The sequence below is a fragment of the Hyperoodon ampullatus genome, assembly GCF_949752795.1.
Source record: "Hyperoodon ampullatus genome assembly, chromosome: 10".
NCBI classification, from domain to species: Eukaryota; Metazoa; Chordata; class Mammalia; order Artiodactyla; family Ziphiidae; genus Hyperoodon; species Hyperoodon ampullatus.
In genome coordinates, this window is record NC_136923.1 from 171,829 (window position 1) to 195,898 (window position 24,070).

General features: G+C 47.6%; 1 long non-coding RNA gene across 2 annotated transcripts; it reads left to right on the forward strand.

The window, feature by feature from the left end:
• The first annotated feature begins 1,060 nt into the window (after positions 1-1,060).
• LOC307059243 lies at positions 1,061-24,070 on the forward strand. 2 transcript variants are annotated; one of them, XR_013811115.1, is made up of 5 exons: positions 1,061-1,172; positions 3,063-3,139; positions 9,637-9,713; positions 10,253-10,370; positions 23,460-24,070. It is a non-coding gene; the product is annotated as an uncharacterized lncRNA (long non-coding RNA). The 2 variants fall into 2 exon arrangements; XR_013811116.1 differs by lacking the exon at positions 23,460-24,070 and adding an exon at positions 18,538-18,776.

Genomic DNA, 24,070 nt, shown 5'->3' on the forward strand with positions numbered 1-24,070 from the left:
ATCTGCCAGTGTCTACCGTGGCCCCCACAGTCTGTTTTTCATACAGCAGTCAGCGTGATGATGGGGAATGTGATCAGTCATGCCACTCCTCTCCTTCAGATCCTTCACTGGCTCCTATCGTGAGGCGCTAACACAGCCCGCAGAGCGTCCGACAAGGCCATTCGGGGTCCGACCACTGTGTCCTACCTGCTTACTGCTCTCCATCCATTGTGTATCTGACTTCCATTACCCTCTTCTCCTTTCTGTGCTGCAACCACAGTGGCCTCCTTCCTGTTCTTCTAACACACCAGACAAGCTCCTGCCCCAGGGTCTTTGCACTGGCCCTTACCTCTCCTGTGCGCTCTTCCATTAGATACGAACTTGGCTAACTCAAATCTCTGCTCAGATGTCACCTTCTCATTGAAGTTTATCTGGGCTCCTCTATTTAAAATTTTAACCTATGGGGATGAGGTGGGGGGGAAATGGGTGAGGGTGGTCAGAGGATACAAACTTCCAGTTACAAGACAAATACGTTCTGGGATGTAACGTGCAGCATGGCAACTATGGTTAACAATACTGTATTGGATCTTTTTTCATTTTATTTATTTGTTTACTTTTGGTTGTGTTGGGTCTTCGTTGCTGCACGTGGGCTTTCTCTAGTTGCGGTGAGTGGGGGCTCCTCTTCGTTGCGGTGCACCGGCTTCTCATTGTGGTGGCTTCTCTTGTTGGGGGCCACCGGCTCTAGGCGCGTGGGCTTCAGTAGTTGCGGCACGTGAGCTCAGTCGTTGTGGCAGCGGCCCAGGTCGCGCCAGCACCGGCCGCGGGGGGGGCTCCGCTGCCCACTCTGCCGCTCTTCCTGCCGCCGCTGTAGAGCCCGCAGGATGCGCACCACGGGCAGGGGCTCGATGGGACCGCAGACCGTCAGGTCCCGGCGAGGCGCCAGAAGCAACCGAGCCGCGAGCGACAACAGCCGCAGCCGCCGTGCGAGAGCCATACACCCCTTGTTGCGGGAGAGGCGCACGACAGTGACGTCACAGGCGCGCCAACACCCCTTGTTGCGGGAGAGGCGCACGACAGTGACGTCACGGGCGCGCCAAGGCCTCGCGGACGGCGGCCGGCGCGGCTGAGTAAGGCCCGCGGACTCGGCGAACTGTGTGGAAGGAGCGGGACCTGTAGAGCTCAGCAGCGGCGAGGTCCGTAGGTCCGAACCGGGGATGGTGACTCCAGACCCCCGCCAACCTTGGGGAAGGGTGCGCGACGGAGGCAGGACCGGGGTCCGGCGATACGCGGCGATGGGGCCCTGGCATTACGAACCAGGAGGGCGGAGGGCTTCTGGCGATCCGACGTCCGATCCCTGCCGTGCTCTTTTGTCGCCCCCACAGCTCCTGTCATGGCTTGGCCAGTTCGGGTCTCCCCCTGTGACTTATGATGAGGGTGCGGCGATGTTTTTCCCAGATGTGGTCCCCGTGTAAGGTCTTTGAATACAAGTATTTATTGAGAGTCTGAGTGAATGGTCAGGCCTGGGGGCCGAGACCAGGAGTCCGGAGTCGTAGGTCCAGGCTCACCCTTCCCTTAGAGCTCCCCAGAGAGCTGAGGGCCCCGAGGGCAAGCTGATGGCTTTCAGCGTATCTTCTCTTCAGTCAAGAGAACTCAACTCTTGGTACTCTTCCCCTTTCTTTTCAGCTGAGGTTCATTCTCCCCTCCCTTGTCACCCTTTCCAAATTCTCATCCTGAACCCACTGCTTTCTTGGGTAGTTCACCTCCAACGGCTTTCCGGTCAGATACCTCAATTCCGTAAATAGCAGAGAGGAGGGTCCTGCTACAGGTTTGTGTCTTGTCTCACAAAGCCACGGTCAGGCAGAATATTTTACTTCAATTCAGTTGTTCAGGTTGCCAAAAAGCCTTAGACAACAGGTACTTCCTGAACGGGTACCGAAAATGGGTGTCCGATCATTTCTGTAATTTCCAGTGTCTTGGGTAGGAGATAAGGTAAACGTGGATTAATCACCTGGGAGGTTGTTAACATCTGGCGAAAGAGTTTTACTTTCATCAGATACCGTTACAGAGATAAATACTATCAGATTTCAAATAGCATTTTGATACACGATAGACGTTCTGGAGAGTTGAAGGCTAAGCCAGCAGAGGAGAGGGTTTTGAGTCCTCATGGGTGAACAGAGTCATTGGAAAGAGCAGTGGCTCTTGAGTGAGGGTGATTTTGCCATCACCCGTCCTCCAGGACGTTTGACAATGGCTGGAGACATTTTTCTTGGTCACATCCGGGGTGTGGGGGGTGGGGGTGGGGGGCGGTGCTGCAGACATCTAGTGGGTAGTGGCCAGGATGCTACTACATTATCGTACAAGGCATAGGACAGCCCTCCCCACCACCCCCAAAAGAATGATCTGGCCCAAAATGTCAATAGTGTGCTATGGAGAAACCTTGGATAGAGGCTGAGGACTGAAGAGAGGCTGAGGTTGTCCCATGTACTCTCACCTCAGGTTGTCAGTCACATTTGCCAGACCCTCGTGTGGCCCTGCCCCTTTCCCAGAATCTGTAGCAGGCACACTGATGCCATTGCTTGTCATGGCCTTGGGATGAGAAAAGCTTGGCGGCTCCTCAAAGTCATAAACACAGGAAGGAAGGAGTGATTTAGGAGGGTGACGTGGGAGAAGAGAGCTTCAGGAAGAACAAAATTGTCCTCGTGTGTTTGGGAAATGTGCCAGATGGAAAAGAGATGAGGTGTGCCATGGGGTGTACCATTGCAGAAGGCAGACTGGGACTGATGCGTGACAGGGAGTCAGATTCTGAATTTGATATAGACTGCCGTAGCAACTGGAAGTGCCTAGACCTGTCTAGACAGTGCTGGGTTTTCTGTCACTGCAAAGTTCATGTATAGGCTGATGACCAGTGACTGGTGATATGAAAGAGGGGATTTCATATAAAGGATGCTCTAAGATATTGTGATTCTACACCACTTTTACGATTCTTTCCCAGAACTCGGAGCTCCTCGTTCGTTAGCTGAAGAGCTCCGTGGATGTCTGCTCTGACAAGTTTCATCCATTTACATGTGCCACTCATTTTTCAGGTACAAAACGAAGAATCGCTTTGCACAAAGCCAGAAGGGATACACTGAAAGAATGATCAGAAAAGAATAATACATAGGTAAGCATTTACATCGACTTTCTCCACATATTTGAGACCGGGTAGCTGGTTAGTGGCTGCTTTCTCGTGCTCGAGCCCTTACAAAGTGAATCTCCTCAGAATGTCATAGAGATTGGAGCCTGTCTGAGCCTGTGTGTCTCTGCCCGTGGCCCCTAGTTTCTTCGTGTCATTGCTTTAGATACTGTGTAAAGGCCCTTCTCTTTTCCTCCGATCACAGCAGACACTGAGTAACCTCTAGTTCTGACTGAGATGCATATTTCACATTATAGTACTTTGAAATGAGAAAGGTTTACCTATTGTGGAAACAAATGTAGGCTCCTGGGAGTGTTAGTGTCACATGGTAATGTTTTTCCCAGGGCTGCCATGGTAACTGACGTTGCCTGGTTACTCCCTAAGTTTTGAAAAGAATGTCTCCTTGGATCTCAGGTGATAGTGGTACATTCCTTCCTTCATTTATTCATTCAGTATATATTTTCTGAGCACCATGTATGTCCCAGGTACTTTCCATATGGACAGTGAATGAAACAGACAAAATTCCTGCCCTAGTGAAGTGTATATTCTGATTAAAATGGGGTGAGGCCTGGCCATTGGTAGTTTTAAAAATCTCTCCAGATGATTCTAATGTACAGCTAGGTTGGAGAATCACAGTTATAAGTGAAGCACTTTGGGAATTGCAAAGGCATTGCAGAAATAAAAAGTGGCTGGCTATTCGTATTCCTTCGCTATTCCTGCATTCTCCTGCCTGCATCCGGACTGTTGTACAAGTGCCGATCCTTTTCTTTTCAGCCCTTTTCGCTGTTTGCCTAGACCCTTTATCCCTCTTTCTGACCTAACACCCTACCTGCTTCTGGTCTTCCAACCTCCAGTCCATCATCTGTTTGGGATTTATCCTAAAGTTGGTGGGAAGCCATTGCAGGGTATAAACAGGGAAGTGGTGTTAGCAGAGATGCCTTTTTCAGACACCATACTGGCTATTGTAAGAGAATGGATAGGAGGGGGCAGGAGAAGATTTGGGGAGACTCATTAGGAGACTGGCTTTGTGCACAGTGGTGGCCTTGGAGGTGGAGTAAAGCAGGCACGTTAGAGTCATATTTGGAAGGTTAGTGATGGCTTGGAGGCGAATAGGAGTAAGCGATGAATTGGATGTGGGGAATGTGGGTTAATGGTGTGTAATTGGGTAAATGGAGGTGCTACTTACTGAAATGGGAAAAATTTTCTCCCCACATATTGGCCTGATAAACACCTTCTCACCCTGTAGACCTTGAATCAGAGATCCTTTCTTTTTTTATTTTAATATATTTTATTTTATTTCATTTTTGTTTGGGCTGCGGTGCCGGCTTTCGGGATCTTAGTTCCCCAACCAGGGATTGAACCCAGGCCCCCTGAACTGGAGGCACAGGGTCCTAACCAGAGGACCACCGGGGAATTCCCAGCAGAGATTTTTTTTCTTTGTTTTTTTTTTTTTTTTTTTTTTTTTTTAAATATAAGCTTTAATTAATCAATTTTTGGTCGCGTTGGGTCTTCGTTGCCGCGCGTGGGCTTTCTGTCGTTGCGGCGAGGAGGGGCTACCCTTCGTCGTGGGGCACGGGCTTCTCACTGCAGGGGCTTCTCTTGTTGCGGAGCACGGGCTCTATGTGCGCGGGCTTCAGAAGTTGCGGCGCGTGGGCTCAGTAGCGGTGGCTCGTGGGCTTAGTTGCTCCGAGGCATGCGGGATCTTCCTGGAGCAGGGAGCAAACCCGTGTCCCCTGCATTGGCAGGTGGATTCTTGTTTTTGTTTTTGTTTTGTTTTGTTTTAAACGTATTTATTGGAGTATAATTGCTTTACAGTGGTGTGTTAGTTTCTGCTGTATAACAAAGTGCATCAGCTCTATGCATACGTATATCCCCATATCCCCTCCCTCTCGAGTCTGCCTCCACCCTCCTGATCCCACCCCTCTAGGTGGTGGCAAGGCACTGAGCTGATCTCCCTTTGCGATGCCGCTGCTTCCCACTACCTAGCTATTTTACATTTGGTATTGTATATATGTCAGTGCTACTCTATCACTTCATCGCAGCTTACCCTTCCCCCTCCCCGTGTCCTCAAGTCCATTCCCTACGTCTGCGTCTTTATTCCTGTCCTGCCCCTAGCTTCATCAGAACTATTTTATTTTTTTAGATTCCATACATATGTGTTAGCGTACGGTATTTGTTTTTCTTTCTGACTTACTTCACTCTGTATGACAGACTCTAGGTCTATCCACCTCAGTACAAGTAACTCAATTTCGTTTCTTTTTAAGGCTGAGTAATCTTCCATTGTATATATGTGCCACATCTTCTTATCTCTTCGTCTGTCGATGGACACTTGGGTTGCTTCCATGTCCTGGCTATTGTAAATAGTGCTGGCTGGCGGATTCTGAGCCGCTGCGCCACCAGGGAAGTCCACAGAGATTATTTTTTGAGGGAGGCCCTCCTCAACCCCCATCAGTCTCTTCGCTGCTGAGCTAGACTCCTACAGCCTTACGTAAGTGCTCCATCATAGCACCATGCACACTTTTATTTTCACACATATTTGTAAGTTCCCTTTCTATAACCGTCCGTTCTATTGAACCTTACCCTCCTGCCTCATCTTTTTGTCTCTAGTGCCTAGCAGTGCTTGGCATATCTTAGGGGCTCAGTAAGTGTCCGTTGAATAAATAATTGGAGACAGAGTACGAGGCTTAGGAAGGTTGATCAAGGCTTTGTTTTCTACACGTGGAGTAGGAGATGCCCTTAACACATCCGAGTGGGGATGTGTTTTGAGCAGTTGGTGTGAGGTTGGGATGCCTTTGGAGATGATCGTGGCCAATATTTTATACCATGGGAGTGAATAAATTTGTGGGGCAGGATGTGTGAAATTAGCAGGGAAGAGGGCCCACGACTGAGGAGCAACCTCAACATGTGAGGGCAGGAGGTGAAACCAGGAAAAGAGACTGCAAAGCAGGGGTAGAGAGAAAAACTGGGAGAGTGTGCGGTCGACGAACCCAGGGAGGAGAGAGGTCAAGCAAGAGGGGAGGCTTCACCATGCCATGTGCTGCTAGCAGAACAAGACTGAGGACAGGTCAGTGTCTCATAGATTGAGCCACTTCGAGGTAATTGGTGACTTTAATCAGAGCAGTTTTGGGGAGAGTGGCAGAGGGGGAGGGCATGCCGGAGTGGGCTGAGTAGTACAAAGGTGGTACCTCTGAGAAGAGCATCCTTGGCAAGCTTTGTGGTTTTTAGGAGGGACCGAGTTTGCTTAGAAGAAATAAATTAACAGTTATCTCTGGGCCACGGGATTTGGATTTTCTTCGTTTTACCCCTGTTGCTCTACCCTCAAAATATTTTTAGAATGTGACCACTTCTCACCCCCTCCCCTACTATCTCTCCGTCCTGAGCCACCATCATCTCTGACATCGGTGACAGAAGAGCCTTCTGATGATCTGCCAGTGTCTACCGTGGCCCCCACAGTCTGTTTTTCATACAGCAGTCAGCGTGATGATGGGGAATGTGATCAGTCATGCCACTCCTCTCCTTCAGATCCTTCACTGGCTCCTATCGTGAGGCGCTAACACAGCCCGCAGAGCGTCCGACAAGGCCATTCGGGGTCCGACCACTGTGTCCTACCTGCTTACTGCTCTCCATCCATTGTGTATCTGACTTCCATTACCCTCTTCTCCTTTCTGTGCTGCAACCACAGTGGCCTCCTTCCTGTTCTTCTAACACACCAGACAAGCTCCTGCCCCAGGGTCTTTGCACTGGCCCTTACCTCTCCTGTGCGCTCTTCCATTAGATACGAACTTGGCTAACTCAAATCTCTGCTCAGATGTCACCTTCTCATTGAAGTTTATCTGGGCTCCTCTATTTAAAATTTTAACCTATGGGGATGAGGTGGGGGGGAAATGGGTGAGGGTGGTCAGAGGATACAAACTTCCAGTTACAAGACAAATACGTTCTGGGATGTAACGTGCAGCATGGCAACTATGGTTAACAATACTGTATTGGATCTTTTTTCATTTTATTTATTTGTTTACTTTTGGTTGTGTTGGGTCTTCGTTGCTGCACGTGGGCTTTCTCTAGTTGCGGTGAGTGGGGGCTCCTCTTCGTTGCGGTGCACCGGCTTCTCATTGTGGTGGCTTCTCTTGTTGGGGGCCACCGGCTCTAGGCGCGTGGGCTTCAGTAGTTGCGGCACGTGAGCTCAGTCGTTGTGGCAGCGGCCCAGGTCGCGCCAGCACCGGCCGCGGGGGGGGCTCCGCTGCCCACTCTGCCGCTCTTCCTGCCGCCGCTGTAGAGCCCGCAGGATGCGCACCACGGGCAGGGGCTCGATGGGACCGCAGACCGTCAGGTCCCGGCGAGGCGCCAGAAGCAACCGAGCCGCGAGCGACAACAGCCGCAGCCGCCGTGCGAGAGCCATACACCCCTTGTTGCGGGAGAGGCGCACGACAGTGACGTCACAGGCGCGCCAACACCCCTTGTTGCGGGAGAGGCGCACGACAGTGACGTCACGGGCGCGCCAAGGCCTCGCGGACGGCGGCCGGCGCGGCTGAGTAAGGCCCGCGGACTCGGCGAACTGTGTGGAAGGAGCGGGACCTGTAGAGCTCAGCAGCGGCGAGGTCCGTAGGTCCGAACCGGGGATGGTGACTCCAGACCCCCGCCAACCTTGGGGAAGGGTGCGCGACGGAGGCAGGACCGGGGTCCGGCGATACGCGGCGATGGGGCCCTGGCATTACGAACCAGGAGGGCGGAGGGCTTCTGGCGATCCGACGTCCGATCCCTGCCGTGCTCTTTTGTCGCCCCCACAGCTCCTGTCATGGCTTGGCCAGTTCGGGTCTCCCCCTGTGACTTATGATGAGGGTGCGGCGATGTTTTTCCCAGATGTGGTCCCCGTGTAAGGTCTTTGAATACAAGTATTTATTGAGAGTCTGAGTGAATGGTCAGGCCTGGGGGCCGAGACCAGGAGTCCGGAGTCGTAGGTCCAGGCTCACCCTTCCCTTAGAGCTCCCCAGAGAGCTGAGGGCCCCGAGGGCAAGCTGATGGCTTTCAGCGTATCTTCTCTTCAGTCAAGAGAACTCAACTCTTGGTACTCTTCCCCTTTCTTTTCAGCTGAGGTTCATTCTCCCCTCCCTTGTCACCCTTTCCAAATTCTCATCCTGAACCCACTGCTTTCTTGGGTAGTTCACCTCCAACGGCTTTCCGGTCAGATACCTCAATTCCGTAAATAGCAGAGAGGAGGGTCCTGCTACAGGTTTGTGTCTTGTCTCACAAAGCCACGGTCAGGCAGAATATTTTACTTCAATTCAGTTGTTCAGGTTGCCAAAAAGCCTTAGACAACAGGTACTTCCTGAACGGGTACCGAAAATGGGTGTCCGATCATTTCTGTAATTTCCAGTGTCTTGGGTAGGAGATAAGGTAAACGTGGATTAATCACCTGGGAGGTTGTTAACATCTGGCGAAAGAGTTTTACTTTCATCAGATACCGTTACAGAGATAAATACTATCAGATTTCAAATAGCATTTTGATACACGATAGACGTTCTGGAGAGTTGAAGGCTAAGCCAGCAGAGGAGAGGGTTTTGAGTCCTCATGGGTGAACAGAGTCATTGGAAAGAGCAGTGGCTCTTGAGTGAGGGTGATTTTGCCATCACCCGTCCTCCAGGACGTTTGACAATGGCTGGAGACATTTTTCTTGGTCACATCCGGGGTGTGGGGGGTGGGGGTGGGGGGCGGTGCTGCAGACATCTAGTGGGTAGTGGCCAGGATGCTACTACATTATCGTACAAGGCATAGGACAGCCCTCCCCACCACCCCCAAAAGAATGATCTGGCCCAAAATGTCAATAGTGTGCTATGGAGAAACCTTGGATAGAGGCTGAGGACTGAAGAGAGGCTGAGGTTGTCCCATGTACTCTCACCTCAGGTTGTCAGTCACATTTGCCAGACCCTCGTGTGGCCCTGCCCCTTTCCCAGAATCTGTAGCAGGCACACTGATGCCATTGCTTGTCATGGCCTTGGGATGAGAAAAGCTTGGGGGCTCCTCAAAGTCATAAACACAGGAAGGAAGGAGTGATTTAGGAGGGTGACGTGGGAGAAGAGAGCTTCAGGAAGAACAAAATTGTCCTCGTGTGTTTGGGAAATGTGCCAGATGGAAAAGAGATGAGGTGTGCCATGGGGTGTACCATTGCAGAAGGCAGACTGGGACTGATGCGTGACAGGGAGTCAGATTCTGAATTTGATATAGACTGCCGTAGCAACTGGAAGTGCCTAGACCTGTCTAGACAGTGCTGGGTTTTCTGTCACTGCAAAGTTCATGTATAGGCTGATGACCAGTGACTGGTGATATGAAAGAGGGGATTTCATATAAAGGATGCTCTAAGATATTGTGATTCTACACCACTTTTACGATTCTTTCCCAGAACTCGGAGCTCCTCGTTCGTTAGCTGAAGAGCTCCGTGGATGTCTGCTCTGACAAGTTTCATCCATTTACATGTGCCACTCATTTTTCAGGTACAAAACGAAGAATCGCTTTGCACAAAGCCAGAAGGGATACACTGAAAGAATGATCAGAAAAGAATAATACATAGGTAAGCATTTACATCGACTTTCTCCACATATTTGAGACCGGGTAGCTGGTTAGTGGCTGCTTTCTCGTGCTCGAGCCCTTACAAAGTGAATCTCCTCAGAATGTCATAGAGATTGGAGCCTGTCTGAGCCTGTGTGTCTCTGCCCGTGGCCCCTAGTTTCTTCGTGTCATTCCTTTAGATACTTTGTAAGGCCCTATTGTTTTCCCCCCGATCACAGCAGACACTGAGTAACCTCTAGTTCTGACTGAGATGCATATTTCACATTATAGTACTTTAGAAATGAGAAAGGTTTACCTATTGTGGAAACAAATGTAGGCTCCTGGGAGTGTTAGTGTCACATGGTAATGTTTTTCCCAGGGCTGCCATGGTAACTGACGTTGCCTGGTTACTCCCTAAGTTTTCCATTCGACGCAGCAGGCCCACCACTAGGCCTCTCACCTGAGAAGTCCAGAATCGGGAAGACACAGGCTCTGTCAGTTGCACTGCGGCCTTATTCACAATAGCCAAGATGGTGAAGCAACCAAAATGTCCATCAACAGGTGAATGGATAAAGAAGAAGAGGTCCATGTACACAATGGAATATTCACCATGGAGAACAATGAAACACTGCTCTTTGAGGCACCACAGATGAGCCTAGAGATAATCATGGAACATGAGGTAAGTTGGAAATCAAAAGACCTATATCCTATGATATTACTTATAGGCGTTATCTAATAACTGACCCACAGGAAAATATTTCCACAGAGAAAGACACTCACAGATGTAGGAAAAAACTATACTTATCTAAAAGGAAAGGTGGGAGGAATGGATAAATTAAGATCAGTGTTACATATACCAATACATATTATATACATGTGTCACAAAGACCGACCATATAGCAAGGGAGGTCTATGGAACACTGTGTAATATTTTGCATGGGCAGAGGATCTGTATATGAATAGACATATAAAATGTACAAATGAACCAGATTGTGTACACCTAGGACAAACAATATTCTAATCATTACCCCGATTACAAAAATTAAGACAACCAACAAGAAGTAATGAGACATAAACTTATGGGGGTTTCTCCTGGCACATTCCATTCTAATTTACAACTTAGGAACAGGACGTCCAGAAAGGCTCTCCTGCCCTACTACCCAGATTGGGGAATGGAGAAATGCTGCCTCCTTGTGACCGTTTCACACAACAGCCGCTTTAAACCCACTGCTAATGGTCACTAAGTATTCTCCAAACGTGCAGTTCTGTAATGGCACGTGTCCACCAAAAAATTCCTGGGATCGAAAACCGAATAAGAAATTCAAAAGAGGGCAACCTTCCAAGAAGACAATTTCAAGAGGTATATTGTATGCACAGTTTTTTCTCCTTTTTTTTTTTAAACAGAAACAAAAACGGCTTGGAAAAATGATGAATTTTAGGTATTTGTAAAGACACGCAAACCCAAATTACAAAAACGTATTAGCTCACAGCAGTCAAAATGGCCATTAACAAAATGCTGCAAGCAATAAATGCTGAAGCGATTGTGGAGAAGTGCGTACCCTCCGTTCTAAGGGGGACGTGGTAAGAGCCACTAATGAAAACACAATGGAGGTGCTTTGAAAAGGGAAACATTGCACTACCAGGCAATCAATCATACCCACTGCTGGACCTGTCACCTGAGAAAATGAGAATCAAAACCTCACAGACTGGCAATTCTGCACTCCAGCAATACTTACCATAGCCAACACTTGGAAGCAACGAAAATGTCCATCAACAGAGGAGTGCACCAAGAAGCAGTGGTCCATGTACACAATGGAATATAACTCCAATAAAAAGTATAAATTAAATTTAAAAACAAACATAAGTAAGGAGACGTAAGCATTTGGGGGTTTATCCGGGCACATTCTTTTCTAATTTATAACCGAGGAACACCAGTGGCAGGAAGGTCTGTTTCCCTAGTACCAGCGTGGGGAACGTAGAAAGGCTGCCACCCTCTGGCCGTTACCTGCAAAAGCAGCTTAAAACCTGTGCTAATGGTCACTTCATGTGAACAAGTACTGCATGGCTGTAAATGAAACCTGCCCTCAAAATGTCTTGAGGGAGGTAATGGCCAAAAATTTCAAAATGTGACTCATACTTTAAGAAAACACTTTGAAGAGCTAAGCTGTAATCACAGTGTGAAAAATAAGAAGGACATGCCTGGGCTTCCCTGGTGGCGCAGTGGTTGAGAGTCCGCCTGCCGATGCAGGGGACATGGGTTCGTGCCCCGGTCCAGGAAGATCCCACATGCCGCCGAGCGGCTGGGCCCGTTAGCCATGGCCGCTGAGCCTGCGCGTCCGGAGCCTGTGCTCCACAACGGGAGAGGCCACAACACTGAGAGGCCCGCGTACCGCAAAAAAAAAAAAAAAAAAAAAAAAAAAGAAGGACATGCCTTAAAGTTTAATGTCAAGGGATTATGAGACACACGGAAATTCAACCACAAAGAGGTATCAGTTCACACCCCTCAGAATAACCTTCAGCACGAAACCCATAATCAATAAATGCTGGGGCTTCCCTGGTGGCGCAGTGGTTGAGAGTCCACCTGCGATGCAGGGGACGCGGGTTCATACTCCGTTTTGGGAAGATCCCACATGCCGTGGGTGCCTGTGCTCCGCAACGGGAGAGGCCACAACAGTGAGAGGCCCGTGTACCGCAAAACAAACAAAGAAAAATAAATAAATAAATGCTGAAGGTGTTGTGGAGAAATGCATACCCTCAACTTTCAGTGGGATGTACCCTGGAAAGAGCCACTAATGAGAACAGAATGGAGATGATGCCTTTAAAAGGTAAACATTGAGCTACAATATAAACCAGCAGGCCCATTCCTGGACCTATAACCAAAGAAGACAGAATTGGAAAGGCACAGGAAGGCAAATGTGCACTGCACATATTACAATAGCCAAGATATGGAAGTAACCAAAAAGTCCGGCAACAGATGGGTGGACAAAGAAGAACTGCTACACGGAGATGGAATATTAGCTGGGGAAGAAATGAAACAATGCCATTTGCAGCACCATCGATGAGTCTAGAAGTAATCACCCGAGTTGTTGTAAGTGAGAAAGTGAAAGACACATATCCTATCATATCACTTACAGGTGTGAGCTAAAAGTTGATACCAATGAAGATATTTCCACAGAGAAAGGCAATTACAGATTCATTAAACCAACATAGGGTCCACCATAAGGAAAGGTGTGACGATTGGATACATTACATTATTGGGGTTTACAGAGATATACAAACGCATGTGAAATATATAATCACCAAAGACCTACGGCATACCAAGAGAAGACTACTCAACATTGTGTCATAAGCTACATGGGAAAAGGATCTGAAGAAGACTAGATATATGTATATGTGTAAAACATCCCCATCTTGCACACCTAGAACAAAGAAAACATTGTAATCAAATTGGCTGTGATCAAAAATAGTAATTAAATTAAAAAACGAACAGGACAGAATGAGACATAATCTTAAGGGGATTTTCCTGGCACTTTCCGTTCCAATTTACAACCTACAGCACAACTTCCATTTTGGCTGTCTTGCCCTAGAAACCAGATTTGGTAAGGAGAAATGCTTCTGTCTTCTGGCCGTTTCACACAACAGCATCTTTGAACCCAGCGCTAGTGGTCATTTAATATTCAAAACAATTGCAGGCCTGTAATAGACACCTACCATCAAAGAAAAAAATCCTGGGGTCGTAGATCAGTCAGAAAATTCAAAAGACGTCAACGTTTCAAAAACACAGTCAAGAGGCATATTTTACGCACATTTTGTCTTTTCTTGCTTTTTTTTTCTTTAAGAAAAAGGGAATGGGAATGCTCAACGTCAGCAATTAATAAAGATTGCAAATCCAATCTACAGAAACCTTTACCACACAGCCATCAGAATGATCACCAGGAGAATAGTGTACAAAGGTATAAATGCTGAAAAGGTTTTAGAGAACTATGTACCCTCTCGCCGCTGCGGGTAGATAAACTGGTAAGAGACAGTAGGGAGAAGAGAGTGGCGGTGCATTTAAAGGTAAAAATTGAGCTGCCATGTGATCTGGTAGGTCCTTTCATGCGCCTATCACCTGAGCAGAACAGAATGAAAAAGGTATCGGCTGGCAATCCTGCACTGCAGGAACATTAACCATAGCCAAGACTTGGAAGAACCCAAAATGTCCATCAATAGAAAAATGTACAAGGAAGAAGTGGTCCATGTACACAAATGGAATATTAGCCATGGAATAGAATAAAAGTGTGCCGTTTGCACCACTATAGAAGGACCTAAAGATCATCACCCAACTTGAAGTATGAAAAAAATTGAAAGACAGACATCCTATGACATCACTTATAGGTGTTAGCTAAAAATTGATTCCCACAAACTTATTTCCAAGAGAAGGAAAAGCATGGATTAAGAAAATAAAAGTACATTTAACCTGATGGAAAGTTGTAAGGAATGGATGAATTAGGATATGGGGGTTAACAGACATGTACTAATACATATGAAATATTTAATCACAAAATACCTATGGAATACCAAGAAAGGTCTACTCGACACTCTGTAATAACCTACACGGGAAGGGCTCCAAAGATGAGTAGACAGATACATTGATATAATGAACCAGATTCTGTAAACCTAGGAGAAACAAAATATTTTTTTATCGAATTTGCTCTGATAATTAATAAAAACTAAATTTAAAAACAATCAAGAAGAAAGGAGATATAAGCTCTTGGGGGTTTTCCCTGGCACATTCTACTCTAATTTGCAGCCTACTAACACGATTTCCTGTAAGGCTGTACTGCCCAAAAATGGAGTGGGAAATGTACAAATGCTGCTGGCTTGTGGACGTTTCCCACAAGTGCAGCTTTAAGCCCACAGCTAATGGTCACTTAACATTCACAAGGACTCAGCGCTGTAAAGGACACCTGCCCTAAAAAAATTGTGCTGCGGAAGGGAATGGACAACAAATTTCAGAACAGGCAAATGTTTCAAGAAGAGAGTATGAAGAGGCACGTTTGACTCACTCTCTTTAAAAAAATGGAAAATGAATAAAAACTTAACCTTAGGAATTATCAGATTCATGCAACTCTAATTTACAGAAAGTTTACAACTCACACCTGTCAACTGACGATCAGCAAAAATTCTACAAACAATAAATACTGAAGGATATTTAGAGGACTGTGTACCCTCTAGCTGCTGGTGAGATGTAAAGTGGTAAGAGTGAATCATGAGAACAGAAAGGAGCTGCGTTAGGAAAACAAAAATTGAACTACCATTCGGTGCAGCAGACCCACCAGCAGGCCTCTCACCTGAGAAGTGCTGAATCGGGAAGACAGAGGCTGCAACAGCTGCACTGCAGCCTTATTCACAATAGCCAGGATGGTGAAGCAACCAAAATGTCCATCAACAGGTGAATGGATAATGAAGTAGGTGGTCCGTGTATACAGTGGAACGTTCCCCATTTAAAACAATGAAACACTGCTCTTTGAGGCACCACAAATGAGCTTAGAGATAATCATGGAACATGAGGTAATTTGCAAAGCAAAAGACCTATATCCTATGATATTACTTATAGGCGTTATCTAATAGCTGACCCAAATTTACATATTTCCACAGAGAAAGACAATGACAAATGTAGGAAAAAAATATACTTATCTAAAAGGAAAGGTGGGTGGAATGGATAAATGAAGATCAGTGTTATGTACACCAATACATATTATATACATGTGTCAAAAAGACCGACCATATAGCAAGGGACGTCTACGGAACACTGTGTAATATTTTGCATGGGAAGAGGATCTGTATATGAATAGACATATAAAATGTACAAATGAACCAGATTGTGTACACCTAGGACAAACAATATTCTAATCATTACCCTGATTAAAAAACTGAAACAACGAACAAGAATTAACGTAAGATAAACTTATGGGGGTTTCTCCTGGCACATTCCATTTTAATTTACAACCTAGGCACAGGACTTCCAGAAAGGCTCTGCTGCCCTAGTAACCAGATTTGGGAATGGAAAAATGCTGCCGCCTTGTGGCCGTTTCCCATGACAGCAGCTTTAAACCCAGTGCTAATGGTCACTAAATATTCACACTCATTACAGGCCTGTGAATGACACCTGCCCTAAAAAACAATCCTGGGGTCGAAAATTGACCAAAAAATTCAATTTTGACGGCAACCTTTCAAGAAGACAATTTCAGGTGGTTAATTGTACTCTCCGTTTTTTTTTCACTTTTTAACAGAAATTTTAAAAGGTGTGGACATATGGTAGTATATATAAGTCCATGCCACTCTCTCACTTTGTCCCAGCTTACCCTTCCCCCTACCCGTGTCCTTAACCATATGTAAAACAGATAGCTACTGGGAAGCATCCACGTAGCACAGGGAGATCAGCTCGGTGCTTTGTGACCACCTAGAGTGTTGGGATAGGGAGGGTGGGAGGGAGGGAGATGCAAGAGGGAGGAGATATGGGGATATATGTATATGTACAGTGATTCACTTTGTTATAAAGCAGAAACTAACACACCATTGTAAAGCAATTGTACTGCAATAAAGATGTTTAAAAAAAGGTGTGGACAAATGCTGAACATTAGGAATAATTAAAGACATGCAAATCCAAATTACAAAAATCCTATCGGCTCACACCAGTCAGAATGGCCATCAGCAAAAATTCTGCAAACAATAAATGCTGAAGGGGTTGTCAAGAAATGCCTACCCTTGGTTCAACGTGGGACATGGTAAGAGCCAGTAAGGAAAACACAAAGGAGGTGCCTTGAAAAGGTAAATACTGAGCTACCATTCAATCAAGCAAACCCACTGCTGGGCCTATCGCCTGAGATGATGAGAATCAAAAAGACACAGGCTGGGCTTCACTGGAGGCACAGTGGTTGACAGTCCACCGGCGATGCAGGGGACACGGGTTCATGCCCCGTTTCAGGAAAATCCCACATGCCGCAGAGTGGCTGGTCCCGTGAGCTATGGCTGCTGGGCCTGTGTGTCCGGAGCCTGTGCTCTGCAATGGGAGCGGCCACGGCAGAGAGATGCCCACGTACCGCAAAAAAAAAAAAAAAAAAATAAGACACGGGCTGGCAATCTTGCACTCCAACAATATTCACCATAGCCAACACTTGCAAGCTACGAAAATGTCCATCAACAGAGGAATGCAGAAAGAAGAAGTGGTCCATGTACACAATGGAATATGACTCCAATAAAAACATATAAATTCAATTTGGAAAACAAACATAAGTAAGGAGACATCAGCTTTTGGGGGTTTATCCGGGCACATTCCACTCTAATTTATAACCGAGGAACACCACTGCCAGGAAGATCTTTTTCCCTAGTTACCAGATTGGCAAAAGCAGAAATGCTGCTGCCCTCTGGCCTTGACCTGCAACAGCATCTTTAAAACCTGTGCTAAGGGTCACTTCATCTGCACCAGTACTGGAGGGCTGTAAATGAAACCTGCCCTCAAAATGTCTTGAGGGAGGTAATGGCCAAAATATTTCTAAATATCACACATACTTCACGAAAACAATTTGAAGAGGTAAGCTGTACTCACAGTTTGAAGAATAAAAGGACATGCCAGAAAGCTCAATTTCAAGGGATTATGAGACGCATGCAAATCCAACCACAAACAGGTATCAGAACACACTAGTCAGAATAAACATCAGCAAAAATCTACAAACAATAAATGCTGAAGGTGTTGTGGAGAAGTGCATACCCTCAACTTTAAGTGGGACGTAACCTGGTAAGAGCCACTAATGAGAACAGAATGGAGGTGCCTTTACAAGGTAAACATTTTGCTACCATATGATTCAGCAGGCCCACCCCTGGGCCTATAACCTAAGAAGACAGAATTGGAAAGACACAGGCAGGCATATGTGCATTGCCGCAGCATTACAATAGCCAAGGCATGGAAGCAACCAAAAAGTCCATCAACAGATGAGTGGAAAAAGACTAACTGGAACATGTACAGACAGAATATTAGCCAAGGAAAAAAAGGACACAATGCCATTTGCAGCACCGTAGATGAGTCTAGAGGTAATCACACAACAACATGTAGTAAATCAGAAAGGGAAATACACATATCGTATGATATCGCTTATAGGTGTTACCTATAAATTGATACCAGTGAAGGTATCTCCACAGAGAAAGGCAATCACAGATTCATTAAACAAACTTACGTTTCACCAATGGAAATTTGTGTGGATTGGATACATTAAGATATTGGGGTTAACAGACATATACAAACACAGGTGAAATATATAATCACCAAAGACCTACAGAATACCAAGAGAAGACTACTCAACATTCTGTCGTAATGTACATGGGAAACGATCCCAGGAAGAATACACATATGTTTATGTGTACAAGAACGACATCTTGCACACCTAGAACAAGCCAAATATTGAAATCAAACTTGCTGTGATAAAAAATAAAAATTATATTAAAAAAACGAACAAGAAGTTGTGAGACAAACTTAAGGAGCTTTCTCCTGGGATATTCCATTCTAAATTACAGCCTAGAACACGACTTCCATTGAGGCTCTGTTGCCCTAGTAACCAGATTTTGTAAAGGAGAACTGCTGCCACCTTGTGGCCGTTTCACACAACAGCAGCTTTAATCCCAGCGCTAATGGTCAGTTGATATTCAAAATAATTGCAGGCCTGTAAATGACACCTGCCCTGAAAACAAATCCTGGGGTCGTATATCGAACAAAAAATTCAAAAGACGTCCACATTTCAAAACGACAGTTTCAAGAGGCATATTTTACGCACATTTGTGTTGTTTGTCTTTTTTTGTTGAAAAAACAGGAATGGAAAAAGGCTGAACATCAGGAATTAATAAAGCCATGCAAATCCAGTGTACAAAAACCTTCACCTCACAGCCTTCAGGATGATCATCAGCAAAAAAAAGTCTACAAAGAATAAATGCTGAAGGGGTTTTAGAGAACTGTGTACCCTCTAGCTTCTGGTGAGATGTAAAGTGGTAACAGCCAATAATGAGAACAGAAGGGAGCTGCAATTAAAATAAAAATTGAGGTACCACTCAATCCAGCAGTCACACCACTGGGCCTCTCACCTGAGACCTGAATCGAGAAGACCCGGGCTGCAAAATCTGCACTGCAGCCTTATTCACAATAGCCAAGACAGTGAAGCAACCAAAATGTCCATCAACAGATAAACAGATAAAGAAGTGGTCTATTTATACAACAGAATATTAGCCATGCAAAACAATGAAACACTGCTATTTGAGGCACCATAGATGAGCTTGGAGATAATCACAGAACATGAGGTAAGTCAGAAAGCAAAAACCTATATCCTATGATATCACTTATAGGTGTTAGCTAATAACTAACACAAATGAACATATTTCCACAGAGAAAGACACTCACAGACTTAGAAGTATGCTTATCTAAAAGGATAGGTGGGGTGAATGGAAAAATTAAGATTAGTGTTACCATACGTGTACAAATACCTATTAAATACATATATCAAAAGACCGACCATATAGCAAGTGAGGTCTATGGAACTGTGGAGACTTCCCAATCACCTGACTGCCCTCCGACCTGCCGTGAATTGGAGACTGAGACCAGGCACGCCTCTCTCCTTCTCCATTCACTCAGGGACAGACTGGGGGTCATGGGAACCTCAGAATCGAAACCAGATTCTAAGACACCCCTGGGGTGTCTCCTAGCCAATTTTACAGCCCTCGGTTTCTCCCAAGTTCTCCGTTGCCGACGGCTTATTTTCTATTCCACTGTGGCCAGGCCACAATATCCTCTAGACAATCAATCCAAATGGCCTCCTGAAGGGACTTTCAATTTTAACATTCTCCGTGATCTAGATAATTACTGCCGCAGGATGGGCAAATGATCCGAGGTCCCCTATGTTCAGGCCTTATGGTATTTATGCTCCCGCCCCTCCCTCTACGTCGATTGTTCCACTTCCCAGATCTTTCCTGCCAAACAGGCATCTCCTACATCCAAGCCCCTAATTTCCTTTGATGATGACTCCTCTCCACTAGGCGACCCACCCGAATCTCTCGCCTCTCCCCCCTCCAGAGCTCCTCTCCAGCCTCCACCCAACCCTGAAGCGGTCCCTCCTCATCCCGCAGCCGCTCCGGCCCATCCAACCGCTCCCCCGCCTCCCTCAATGGTTTCTCCTCCCTCGCCCCTTGCTTCGCCAATTAGTGCACATACATGCTCTCACGACTCCCAAGATCCAAATCTCCTCTGCCCTCTGAGGGAGGTAGAAGAAGCGGAAGGATTAGAGTTCATGTTCCCTTTTCCCTCCAAGTTCTCTCTCAAATAGAAACGCGATTAGGCTCCTTTTTGGCGGACTCTTCCCGCTACATCAAATAATTTTGCTACCTCTCTCAAGCTTACGATCTAACCTGGTATGATATCTCTGTGATCCTATCTTCTACTCTGACCCCTGATGAGAGGGAAAGAGAATTCAAACTGCTGCCCGAAACCATGCAGATCAGGTTCACCTTACCGACAACTCCATGCCTGTCGGAGTGACTGCTGTATCTGGTACCAATCCAGGCTGGACTTATCAGGATGGCCAAGATGGCCGTCATAAACACGACCTCATGATCCAGTGCCTCCTGGCTGGCATGCAGGCTGCTGCTCATAAGGTAGTCAATTTTGAAAAACTAAAGAGATAATCCAAGAACCTAACGAAAATCCAGCTATCTTTCTCTATCGCCTTACAGCGGCCTTAACTTTCTACACCCAGCTGGATCCCGACACCCCGGCAGGGGCAGCGGTCCTAGTCACCCATTTTATCACCCAGTCAGCCCCAGACATCCGAAAGAAATTAAAACGGGCAGAAGATGGCCCTCAAACCCCTATTCGAGATCTGGTAAAGATGGCCTTTAAAGTCTACAATGGCCGTGAGGATTTGGCAGAATATGGCCGACAGGCTCGGATGCACCAAAAGGTGGCCCTCCAAACCCAACCTCTTGTAGCCGTCCTAAGGCCGGCCATCTCCCATGTATCACAGCATCCATGGGGTCCGCAAAAGGCAAGCCCGCTGGGGGCCTGCTTCAAATGCAGAAAAGAAGGCCACTGGGCTCGCCAATGTCCCAATCCCCGACCTCCTTCTAAGCCCTGTCCCAGCTGCGGGCTAACGGGCCACTGGAAGAGCGACTGCCCTACGACTGGCCCTCCCTCAGCGTCTCCACGCAGGGGGTGGGCCGACCCAACGGCATTACCACTCGAACTGCTGGGATTGGCTGACGACTGACGGCACCCGGACTCGAAGGCCCCCATCACCATCGCCAAGCCCAGGGTAACACTACAGGGAGCGGGTAAGTCCATCTCATTTCTGGTGGACACGGGGGCTGCCTATTCGGTCCTGCCTACTTATTCCGAGCCAGTTTCTCCTTCCCAGATCTCGGTCATAGGTATTGATGGCAAACCATCCTTCCCACTCCAGACCGGTCCACTCCCATGTCATATCGAAGGACTCCCTTTTACTCATTCCTTCTTCGTGATACCATCCTGCCCAGTTCCCTTGCTAGGCCGAGATGTCCTTTTCCACTTAGGGGCCTCCCTCCAGCTGGTTAGACTTGACCCTAAGGTCCCCTCCTCCCAACTCCTGCTTCCTCTTCTCGGCCTGTCTCTAGAACCCTCCCCCTCCTATCCCCCTCTTCCAATCACACCAACCCCATCAATCCCCAAGTCTGGGATACTTCTAAGCCCATAATAGCAACACACCATTCCCCCGTCCTCATCCGCCTAAAGGACCTCTCCAAATTTCCATCAAGGCCCCAATTTCCCATCTCTGAGACTCACCTTAGGGGCCTACAACCTATTATCACCAGACTCCTAAACCAGGGACTCCTTATCCCCACTGACTCTCCCTGCAACACCCCCATCCTGCCTGTCCGCAAGGCCTCTGGGGATTATCGCTTAGTCCAGGACCTCCTCCTAATCAATGAAGCCATAATCCCTCTCCACCCAGTAGTACCAAACCCATACACCTTGCTCTCCCATATCCCCCCATCCACAACCCACTTTACGGTTCTGGATCTCAAAGATGCCTTTTTCACTATCCCCCTACATCCCGACTCCTATTTCCTCTTCGCCTTTACCTGGACGGATCAGCATACTCATACTTCCAGTCAGCTCACCTGGACGGTTCTTCCCCATGGCTTCCGCGACACTCCTCACCTCTTCGGTCAGGCGCTGGCACGGGACCTCACTTCCTGCTCCGATACCCCCAGCACACTCCTTCAATATGTAGATGACCTCCTCCTTTGTAGCCCATCTCTCAACCTCTCAAGACAACATACTGCAGATCTCCTCAATTACCTTGGCTCTCGCGGTTATCGGGTCTCCCCAGCCAAGGCTCAGTTATCTGTATCTTCTGTAACCTACCTGGGGCTCCACCTTAACCCCACCACCAAAAAGGTCTAACAGCCGATCGCACCCGGATTATCTGTGAACTCCAATCTCCGGAAACAGCGGAACAAATTCTCTCTTTTTTGGGCCTTATAGGATTTTTCCGACACTGGATCCCTAACTTTGCTCTCCTCGCTAAACCCTTGTATCTAGCCGCTAAAGAAACCCCTCAAGGACCCCTCACCTCTCCTTCCGCCGTTCGACAGGCCTTTCTCACCCTCCGTAACGCTCTGATATCTTCTCCTCCCCTTTCTCTGCCCAACCCAAACCGACCTTTTCACCTTTTTGTGGATGAACGGGCCGGAATAGCCACTGGACTCCTTGCCCAGCCTGTAGAGCCTTCCTACCGCCCCGTGGCTTACCTCTCCAAACAGCTACACCCAACCATTCGGGGATGGCAACCATGCCTCCGGGCCCTAGCAGCAGCAGCCGAACTGACCAAACAAACACTACAGATACTCAACCACACAGGAATAGGTAACATCTCCGACTGCTTTCTATGTGCCTCGCTTGGCCGTCCACCCTTGGCTGTTGTCCCACTCAACCAGCCCTTCAATTCTACTTCCTACACATCCCAAAACCCACCTTTTTCCCCGTTAAAAGTCCCCATATTCCTTGATTCAAAAAAATCTATCTGTTACGGCAGCCACCCAAATCTACCTGATACTGGGTTTCTTTGCAACACATCCCTCATGGTAAACACATCAATTGAAGCACCACCAGGCATGTTTTTGTGGTGCAATGGTTCCCTCACAAAAGAGATCAATTCTTCCTCCCCCTTCCCATGTATCCCTGTTACTCTCGTCCCACAACTCACACTGTATAGCCAAGACGAATATTCCTCGCTAATCACGCCGCCCTTTACCTGACAAAAAAGAGCTATCTTTCTTCCTCTGGTCGCAGGCATCTCTCTCGCCTCCTCCCTGGTCGCTGCAGGCCTCGGGGAGCGGGGGGGAGCTCTAACACATAGTGTTTCAACATCCCGCGACTTAGAACATAAACTCCAGCTAGCCATTGAAGGCTCCGCCGCCTCCATCTCCTCTCTCCAGTGCCAAATCACCTCCCTAGCCCGAGTCGCTCTCCAGAATCGACGAGCCCTGGATCTCCTGACGGCCGACAAAGGAGGTACCTGCCTCTTCCTACAGGAGGAATGCTGCTGTAAACGCCCTCCATCGCTTAAGAGAAGAACTCCAACGCAAACACCAACAGTCCGCCTCCCCAACTTCCTATTGGTGGCGATCCACCCTCTATACCTGGCTAACACCAATCTGAGGCCCCTTAATTCTCATCTGTATCTTGCTCATGTTTGCCCCGTTTTCTTAGGTTCCTTCGCTGGCGCATGGAGGAAGTCTCTCGGGTGGCCACAAACCAAATGTTCCTCGGTCCTTACACCTTGCTTCCTACAGAACCCCCCACTGGTCTCCCCTAAGCCTCGGACCTCTGGTCGCCCGACTCCCCTTTCGACACCCTCATTCAGCATGAAGTAGCCAGAGATCGGAACGCCGCCCCATTACACCAAAGATGTCGGGATGTAAGGCCAACTGGCCCGAGGCAGGGGAACGCAATCAGATTCACAGGTTGCATCAGACCGAAACTCTCCGGACCACCCAGTTCCAGAAGCTGACCTGGAGACATTCCGGACCACCCAGTTCCAGGAACTGATCTGGGGGCTTTCCACCTGGCCCAGCCTTCCCGCCTTTCGAGGGACGGGACTAGCGGTCCCAAGACTGATGGAACCGGCACCAGATAGTGCCACGACACCCGAAGAGACCACCAGATAAGGAATTCCCTGCGCCCTCCCAGATTCACCACACCCCTTTCCCTTCTTCACCTATAAAATCTTGCCCAGCCCTCACCCGGGGGCCACTTCTCTGGCCCCTTTCTCTCGGACCAGTGAAGCTCGCCCGGGAGCTCCCCCTAATAAAGCTCACTTG